This window comes from Podarcis liolepis, assembly GCF_965112155.1.
Source record: "Podarcis liolepis genome assembly, chromosome: 1".
In the NCBI taxonomy this organism is placed as follows: Eukaryota; Metazoa; Chordata; class Lepidosauria; order Squamata; family Lacertidae; genus Podarcis; species Podarcis liolepis.
Window position 1 is genome coordinate 19,241,398 of NC_139554.1, and position 8,483 is coordinate 19,249,880.

Sequence of the window (8,483 nt, forward strand, 5' to 3'; positions counted from 1 at the left end):
ACCATGGCTGGATCAATGTGGAGATGGCTCAGGATTTAGCAGCACACATTAGTGCTGTGCCAAAATCCACCCTCCAGTTTCTAAAACAAAACAGAAAAACTTTGAGAAAGTAAGAGGATCTCACAATGGCCTACCAGGTGTCTGTGGGAAATCCACACGCATGTTTCAAGCACAAGAGTGCTGTCCCCTCCTGTGGTTTCTGGTATTCAGAAGCCTTACTGTCTCCAACTGTGGAGGCCAAGCATAGCTATCATGACTAATAGCCATCGAATAGGCTTCAGTTTTTCTGCCATTTTGTCGGAATTCCTTGATAATTCATTCAGCATTTCAGTCAATGCAGAATTCTGAGCTTGGCCTAAGGTGGTGTCTCTGTGTGTCTTTGCAGTAAATATCCCTCAAGTGTTCTGCAGCCTCCCCAGCTGCCCTTGATTCTAGATCTGAAAAAATACTAATGGGAGGAGTTACCTCATGATGGAGGAGTTACCTTTGTACTTCAGTTGAAGCATGGGCCTACAGGAAGGAAGCAGAGTGTAAGCTACTGGTGAGAAGATTTATAGCATGAAAGCAAAATACAATCACAAATGCCTATGGGCCTCTCCAAAGTAAGTCAAGCACAATAATATCCCAGGATATCCCATGAGGATTTTGCCAAAAAATTCTCTCCCTTTTGATAATTTTCAGTCACAATGTCTTTTCTCATTAATTGATGGATAATGGCTTTTTAAAGAAGATGGCCCATCACCTCCTGGCAAATAGAAGGGGAAGAAATGGAGGCAGTGAGAGATTTTACTTTCTTGGGCTCCATGATCAGTGCAGATGGTGACAGCAGTCACGAAATTAAAAGACGCCTGCTCCTTGGGAGAAAGGCGATGGCAAACCTAGACAACATCTTAAAAAGCAGAGACATCACCTTGCCAACAAAGGTCCATATAGTAAAAGCCATGGTTTTCCCAGTAGTGATGTATGGAAGTGAGAGCTGGACCATAAAGAAGGCTGATCGCCGAAGAATTGATGCTTTTGAATTATGGTGCTGGAGGAGACTCTTGAGAGTCCCATGGACTGCAAGAAGATCAAACCTCTCCATTCTGAAGGAAATCAGCCCTGAGTGCTCACTGGAAGGACAGATCGTGAAGCTGAGGCTCCAATACTTTGGCCACCTCATGAGAAGAGAAGACTCCCTGGAAAAGACCCTGATGTTGGGAAAGATGGAGGGCACAAGGAGAAGGGGACGACAGAGAATGAGATGGTTGGATGGTGTTCTTGAAGCTACCAGCATGAGTTTGATCAAACTGCGGGAGGCAGTGGAGGACAGAAGTGCCTGGCGTGCTCTGGTCCATGGGGTCACGAAGAGTCGGACACGACTAAACGACTAAACAACAACAAAGAAGATGGAAGAAAATAGCCATACAAAAACAATCTCCTTGTATCTTAGGAATATCTGAATTGCTCATTGTGTGCTGTGTTTCCGTAGTTGCTTGGAGATGTCCAGCACACAAGTAAATGTCTCTAACAGGTGGCACCTGGCATTGGTGTGAAAACTCCCTAGGCAATTTTGGTGGGTTTCCTCTTTTTTGGTGATGCTTAAGTGATCCTCCTGTCTCCTCTCTCCCCCATCCTCTAGCAGAAACTATATGTAGTCCAACTCTGGTTATCTGCAACTAATCATGTGTAGCAGTTTCCAGTGCTCTGAACTGAGATGGGGCCCAATAATAATCAAAATGTGCAGACAGAGGGATGTCCAGATTTGCATCTGCATTGACCTCATCTGTATCACTGCATGACCTATGAATCTCCATTGATGAACTGGGGTGACTATCCATACCAAGAAGTGGCAATGAGTAATGGTAAGGTAATGGTAAAGGGACCTCGACCATTAGGTCCAGTCGCGGACGACTCTGGGGTTGTGGCGCTCATCTCGCTTTACTGGCCGAAGGAGCTGGCGTACAACTTCCGGGTCATGTGGCCAGCATGACTAAGCCACTTCTGGCGAACCAGAGCAACGCACGGAAACACCGTTTACCTTCCTACCTATTTATCTACTTGCACTGCGTGCTTTTGAACTGCTAGGTTGGCAGGAGCTGGGACCGAACAACGGGAGTTCACCCCGTCTGATCGGCAAGCCCTGGGCTCTGTGGTTTAACCCACAGCGACACCCGCGTCCCGTTTAGTGAGTAATGGTGGCAACTCCCAACTTTGCATAGTGGGACAGAGCTATGAAGTCACCCTCTTGGCATCAGTGCAGCTTTCCTAGACAAGGTGGGGCAAAGCAGTGGTGCTGTTTGGGCTGCCTGGGTGCACCAGTGGAGCCAATCTGGCATTTCTGCCACTGTGTCTGCACAGCCCCAACCTTGGCACTGCCCCATCTTGGTAGTGACACCAGTGTTGGGAGGGCAGCTCTGTCCCACTGCACTGCTAGAATCACCCAGGACTTTGCAGGCCTAGGATTAAGTTTCTCTTCACTTCTGTTATAATGTTGCTGGAACTGTCAGCCGGGAATCAAGAAATTGTTATCTCGAGCACTCTACACCTGTGATCCAACTTCTCCATCAAAAAATGCCAAGAAGTCTACCTATGAAAAATTCATACATAAATCTTTGGGACATGTTCTGAGGCTGAATGTTTTGAAAAGAATGTGGGCCCAGAATTCTCCACCTTGCAATAATTGTTTAGCAAAAGTTTGCTTTCTCCTACCCAAGTTGCATAAATTATTTTCATACCTATATATCTGTATGATAAATAAAATATATTCCTCTGGACTGATACTGTGTGCAGATATATATATAGAGAGAGAGAGAGAAAGAGAAAGTGAGTGGGGAGCAAATGTATTCCCTCATTTTTGTGTAAAACATGGGAATGAGAGAAAATGTACACCTCATACACATACACACACTTCCTTGAACAAATATGACCATAACAATAATTTCCAACAACAGTTTTGTGTTTCTCTCCTCTTTTTTTTTTTTTAACAAACTCATAAATGCAAAGAACACCTTCAATGATCAATGCCCTTTCCATCATCCTCATGTATATTCGATTTCAGGAACTATGTCGAGTAGCATAATGCAATAAGTGTTATTGCTGGATGGCAATGGAGGTGATTAAAACTAAACATCACACAGGAGTTGGGGAGTTAACCTGAAAATAATATGCGCCCAATGCTCCAGAGAGAGAAAGCGGGAGAGAGAAAACATCATAACAGACAAGCTCTTTGGAAGTTCATTGTTCCAAGTCTGGCCACAACATTATGCAGTGTAGCTGAGAGCACCATGTCGGTTTGGGTTTTTAAAATATGTTTCTGACAGTGGCAGTCATTGTCTTTTTAGAATGCTAAAAAGTTCATCATTAGAAGGTGAGCCGCTGACTGTCCATTGAACATATTTTGACAGGGAAGGTTTAAGCTCTCATGAGAAAATAAAAATAGGCAAAGAGCTTGCTTGTGTTAGAAGTGATGTTGTTAAATATTGAGGAGCCTCCTTGGCTGTTGCTGACAGAACTGGAGAATTTACTGTTGTTGGCACCAGGGAGACCGATTCGTCATCAGATGGATGGATGGATGGGTGGCAGGCTGGTTGGCTTCTAAATTAGAAGGCTGGTGAGAATTTCAAGCAGGGGAAGACATTAATTAGCCCTTTTCAAATTCTCCACAGGTTTAGAAATGCATAAAAACTTATGATTGAATACAGTCAAAACCAGTGGTAGGAAACTTGTGGGCCCTCAATATGCTGTTGGACCATAACTCCCATCATTCCTGAACACTGGTCATGCTTGGTGGGAGTCCAACAACCAGAGGGCCATAGGATGCCAACCCCGGTTCAAATGAATCAAAATCTAACTTTGGATATTGTCAGAGGTGTCATCAACCCTCGAGGAATGTAAGGCATGATGAAGCTTTTCCTAAAGCACTTCTGATCAAGCATTTTGCCTACTGAGAAGAGGAACATGCGGAGAAGGAAGGCAGATCTCAAAAACCTTCTCACATGGCATGCTCATTGTTGCTGAGATGTATTTGTTTGGAAAGGTTGAACAACAGAAAGTAGGAGAGATAGGGCAACTTACAGAGGATATTGATGAATTCCATTGTACCAGAAACAGAAGTGGGAATTGCTGGTCTTCACTTATTCATCCCATATCCAGAATGGAAATCAATCCAACAAATGCAGCCCACCACAGAAAAGAGATAGCCCATCCTATTTTAAATAAAGGGGGGTATTACAGGTGGCACAATGGGTCAGTGCATCTGGCTGTTAACCAGAAGGTTGGTGGTTTGAAGCCACCCAAGGAAACTTGGGTCAGAATTCCTGCATTGCAGAAGGTGGACTACTAGACAATCCTCAGGGTCCCTTCCAACTGATTCTATGAACTATGGTTGAAATGTTTGGGACACTCTTCTCAAAAGGAATGGGCTGCTGTCTACTACTTGCTTGAGGTTCACATTTGCCTTTGGTCTCCTGCCTAGAGTGAAATTCAGATTGAAATCAGAGATTCCTCATTGGATGGAGCACATCATTGGAAGCCAAATAAGTTTTGATAATAGTAGCAAAATTTCTGAAGGGGATCTGTGGATCCCCATTTAGAAAAGATGCTCCATTGAAGCGGTGGTGATGGGCAGCCCCTCATCCGATGTGGGAACACAGCCACAAGGAAGCTCTAATGAAAATAAAAGAGGGCAGCATACTTTCACGTGAACGTTCAAACTTTTCAGGAGGCTCACTTTCAAAGAAGATGAAGAGGAGGAGGAGGGAGAAATCGCAGGCAAACTTAATTCAAGCCATAACTTACAGAAACTCAAATTAACCCTTGACTTGCTGTTTCCCTAGAAGAAGTGTCAGGAGTGCCCAGCTCCACTCTGGTAGTTATCTAATGAAATAATCTAACGGACTCCATATATCAAAGGCCTATTGAGCAGAGTGATCATAATAACTAAGGGGGAATTACTTTCATGACTCACTTGAGACTTTGCCCCCTCATGACTTACGATCCATTTTCTCCCTAATGGAAATTATTTGTATTAATGATATACAAAGCCATTGCCTGCTGCCTTGGCATGCTCTTTCCCTTACTGAAAAAATAAGTGAAGGATAGGTGTACTGAATAGGCATATGAGTATATATAATGTAGGCCTGCACACATTTCATGAAAGAGATCTATTTCGAATTCATATACCGAACCTGCATATGCTATGCCTCAGAGAATATCTCAAATGCTACCTCACGAATAGCGCTCTCTCACTTTGAAATTAAGGCTCCCCGCCTTTTTCTTTTTAAAATAAAACTGCAATGATTTATTTAATTTGCTATATTTGTTCTTCATTATGGGATGGAAGTTAAACAAAACAAAATTTATCCTGGAAGGGGACATCAAATAACAAAGTGGCTGAACAGCAAACGATTGTGTTCGCAAGCCACTTGGTTATTTCATTTCCCCCTCAAGATGTAAAAAATAAACCTTTTCAAAGGAAAACCATGAAATATAGTTATTGGACTATTGAAAGACCATAAATACTTTCTTTTAAAGCAATCCTTGGCTAATACATTATCAGAAACAGTGTTATCTCTGCCTTCTATGATTTTTTAATTTGGTTTTTTTGTGTGCATTTTTGGTTTTTAATTTAATCCCTTTTTGCTCTCTTTAAAATGTTTCTAGCCATCTTGGCCATATGGTGTTGGGAAATAATAATAATAAATTTTATTTATATCCCGCCCTCCCCAGCCAAAGCCGGGCTCAGGGAGGCTAACAACAATAAAACAGTACAAAAGTACAGCATAAACAACATTCTAAAATCATTCATTATAAAATTAATTAATTCAAGCCACTAGCAACCATTGGGCCAGAGCTCCGTGAAGATTGCCGAGGGAGGGAGTCAGGCTGTGCCCTGGCCAAAGGCCTGGTGGAACAGCTCTGTCTTGCAGGCCCTGTGGAAAGATGTCAAGTCCCGCAGGGCCCTAGTCTCTTGTGACAGAGTGTTCCACCAGATCGGAGCCACAGCCGAAAAAGCCCTGGCTCTAGTTGAGGCCAGCCTAACTTCTCTGTGGCCTGGAACCTTCAAGATATTTTTATTTGAAGGCTGTAAGTTTCTCTGTGGGGCATACCAGGAGAAAGTGGAATGTATTAAAAAAAATAAACAAATTAGAAATATCTGCTGCAGAACATGGTAGTTTAGGGTTGCCATATGTCTGGGCTTTCCTGGACATGCCCTCTGTTTTGGGGCTAGCATGCCTGTCCGGGCAGATTTTTGGCCCAGGATCTCCAAGATGTTTTTATTTGAAGACCGTAAGGTCCTCTGTGGGACATACCTGGAGAGGTGGTCCCGTAGGTACGAGGGTCCCTGTCCCATCCTCCATAAACTTGTCCTCTTTTACAGTCATCAAAGTTGGTGGCCAACACTGCTTCCTATGAGAGTGTGTTCTACAGTTGCGCTGTAAGAAGAAGTATGTTGTTTTATCTGTCTTCAATCTTTCAACAAAGGTGGTGGACCTCAAGACTGGGGGGCGAGTGTGGCCCTCCAGGCCTCTCTTTCTGCCCCTTAGGACTCTCAGCAGGGCATCTCCCTCCCCAGGTCAGTCTTCTCACCTGCCTTGCTTCGCACCTTCCTCAGGTGTTTTTTGTGTGGCTGGAGTGTCTCCTTGAACTCCGATAACAATGCTTGTTTGTCTGGATGAAGGATAAAGAGGGCTGTTTATGTGGCTGTGCATAGCAACTAGCCTACTATGCAAAAGTAAGGTTTATATACAATGCTCCACCCTCTTTTGTCTCTGGCCCTGGCTGCCACTGGCACGTGGCCCCCAAAAGGTTTGCCTGGAAGGGAATGTGATTTTAGACATTCTGGTTTTAGACATTCTTTTAAGTGCTTATGGTAATATATAAATTCCTGTCTAATTTTTGTCAGGGAGCGGGATAGGACTGAAAGAATCCTACAATCAGTGTAGGATGAGAAAAAGAACCCCCCCAAAAAAGCTTATTTTATCATTTGCTCAACAAACTGTGGTTCGAAACACAGCACTTTCTGTTAAACTGCAGGCTCCGCCCATGCCTGAACTATGCTTGTTTTTTCAAAAGTATGTCTGCAAAGGGGAAAACAAAAACAAATGGTCCACATTCCCAAGTCTGACTGGTGTGGACTTCCTTGTGGGCAGATCTTTGTACTGCAAGGGAGGAGGAGAAGGGATTGCACATCAAGAGCAAAGAACCATATGTCGTTGATTATCACAGTGATTAAAAGTGAGCTTCTTCCCCCTTCCCTGCTCAAGAAGCCGCTAACCACAGGTATTTTGCAGGGGGACTCTGTGTCCTGCTTACTTTGTGTGCACAAACCGAACCGTTGCGGTGCAGGGCATTTTCAGCCTGTGAAGTATTTGAAGAGCAAGCAAATAACCCTCTGAACTGTTCCAGTATCTGTGGAATGCTTTGCTCGAAGAGACCAAGGTCTGCATAGCCTAGCCAGATGTCTCTGGAAGATCATGGGAAGGCTATGAAGGCAATGTGTCCCAGGATATGGTTTAAAGGATCATGACCCTGTCAAACATGGTCCACAGGCAGGATTTGGTTTGACACTTCGGGTGTAGACAAAGAGCTGTTTAGAAATGAAATGTCAAAGGCCAGGTTCCTCACCTGATCAAGATGAGCTGTGCATGTATCGCCAATCCTGGCCTGACTGCACCTTCCCACAGACTGTCTCGCCAGAGTGGTGTATGCTCTAGTTATCTCCTGCTTGGACTACTGCAATGCACTCTACGTGGGGCTACCTTTGAAGGTGACCTGGAAACTCCAACTAATCCAGAATACAGCAGCTAGACTAGTGACTGGGAGTAGCCGCCGAGACCATATAACACTGATCCATGGGTTCCCAGTTCATTTCCAAGCACAATTCAAAGTGTTGGTGTTGACCTTTAAAGCCCTAAATGGCCTCGGCCCAGTATACCTGAAGGAGCGTCTCCACTCCCATCGTTCAGCCCGGACACTGAGGTCCAGCTCCGAGGGTCTTCTGGTGGTTCCCTCACTGTGAGAAGTGAGGTTACAGGGAACCAGGCAGAGGGCTTTCTTGGTAGTGGCGCCCGCCCTGTGGAATGCACTCCCATCATATGTCAGGGACATAAACACCTATCTGACTTTTAGAAGACATCTGAAGGCAGCCTTGTTTAGGGAAGTTTTTAATGTTTGATGTTTTGTTGTGTTTTTAATATTCTATTAGGAGCTGCCCAGAGTGGCTGTGGAGGCCCGGCCAGATGGGCTTGGTATTATTATTGTTATTATTATTATTATTATTATTATTATTATTATTATTATTATTATTATTATTACATAGCTCAGGACTCCAATTCCCTAAGGACCGTCTCTTGAGGATGGGTCTTTTCTGTGGTGGCTCCCCAATTGTGGAATGCTCTCCCCAGAGAGGCTCACCTGGTGCCATCATTACATGTCTTTAGGCACCCAATGAAAATATTCCTCTTTATCCAGGTCTTCAGCCATTAAGCAATCTATGGCCT

At 44.1% G+C, this 8,483-nt stretch overlaps 1 long non-coding RNA gene across 1 annotated transcript in view; it reads left to right on the forward strand.

Annotated features, from left to right (window-relative positions):
• LOC310686042 overlaps positions 1–8,084 on the forward strand; it is a 38,468-nt gene extending 30,384 nt beyond the window's left edge. The window contains exon 2 of the long non-coding RNA XR_014515673.1: positions 7,914–8,084. This is a non-coding gene — a long non-coding RNA (uncharacterized lncRNA). The remainder of the gene's footprint in view (positions 1–7,913) is intronic.
• The last annotated feature ends 399 nt before the right edge of the window (positions 8,085–8,483 follow it).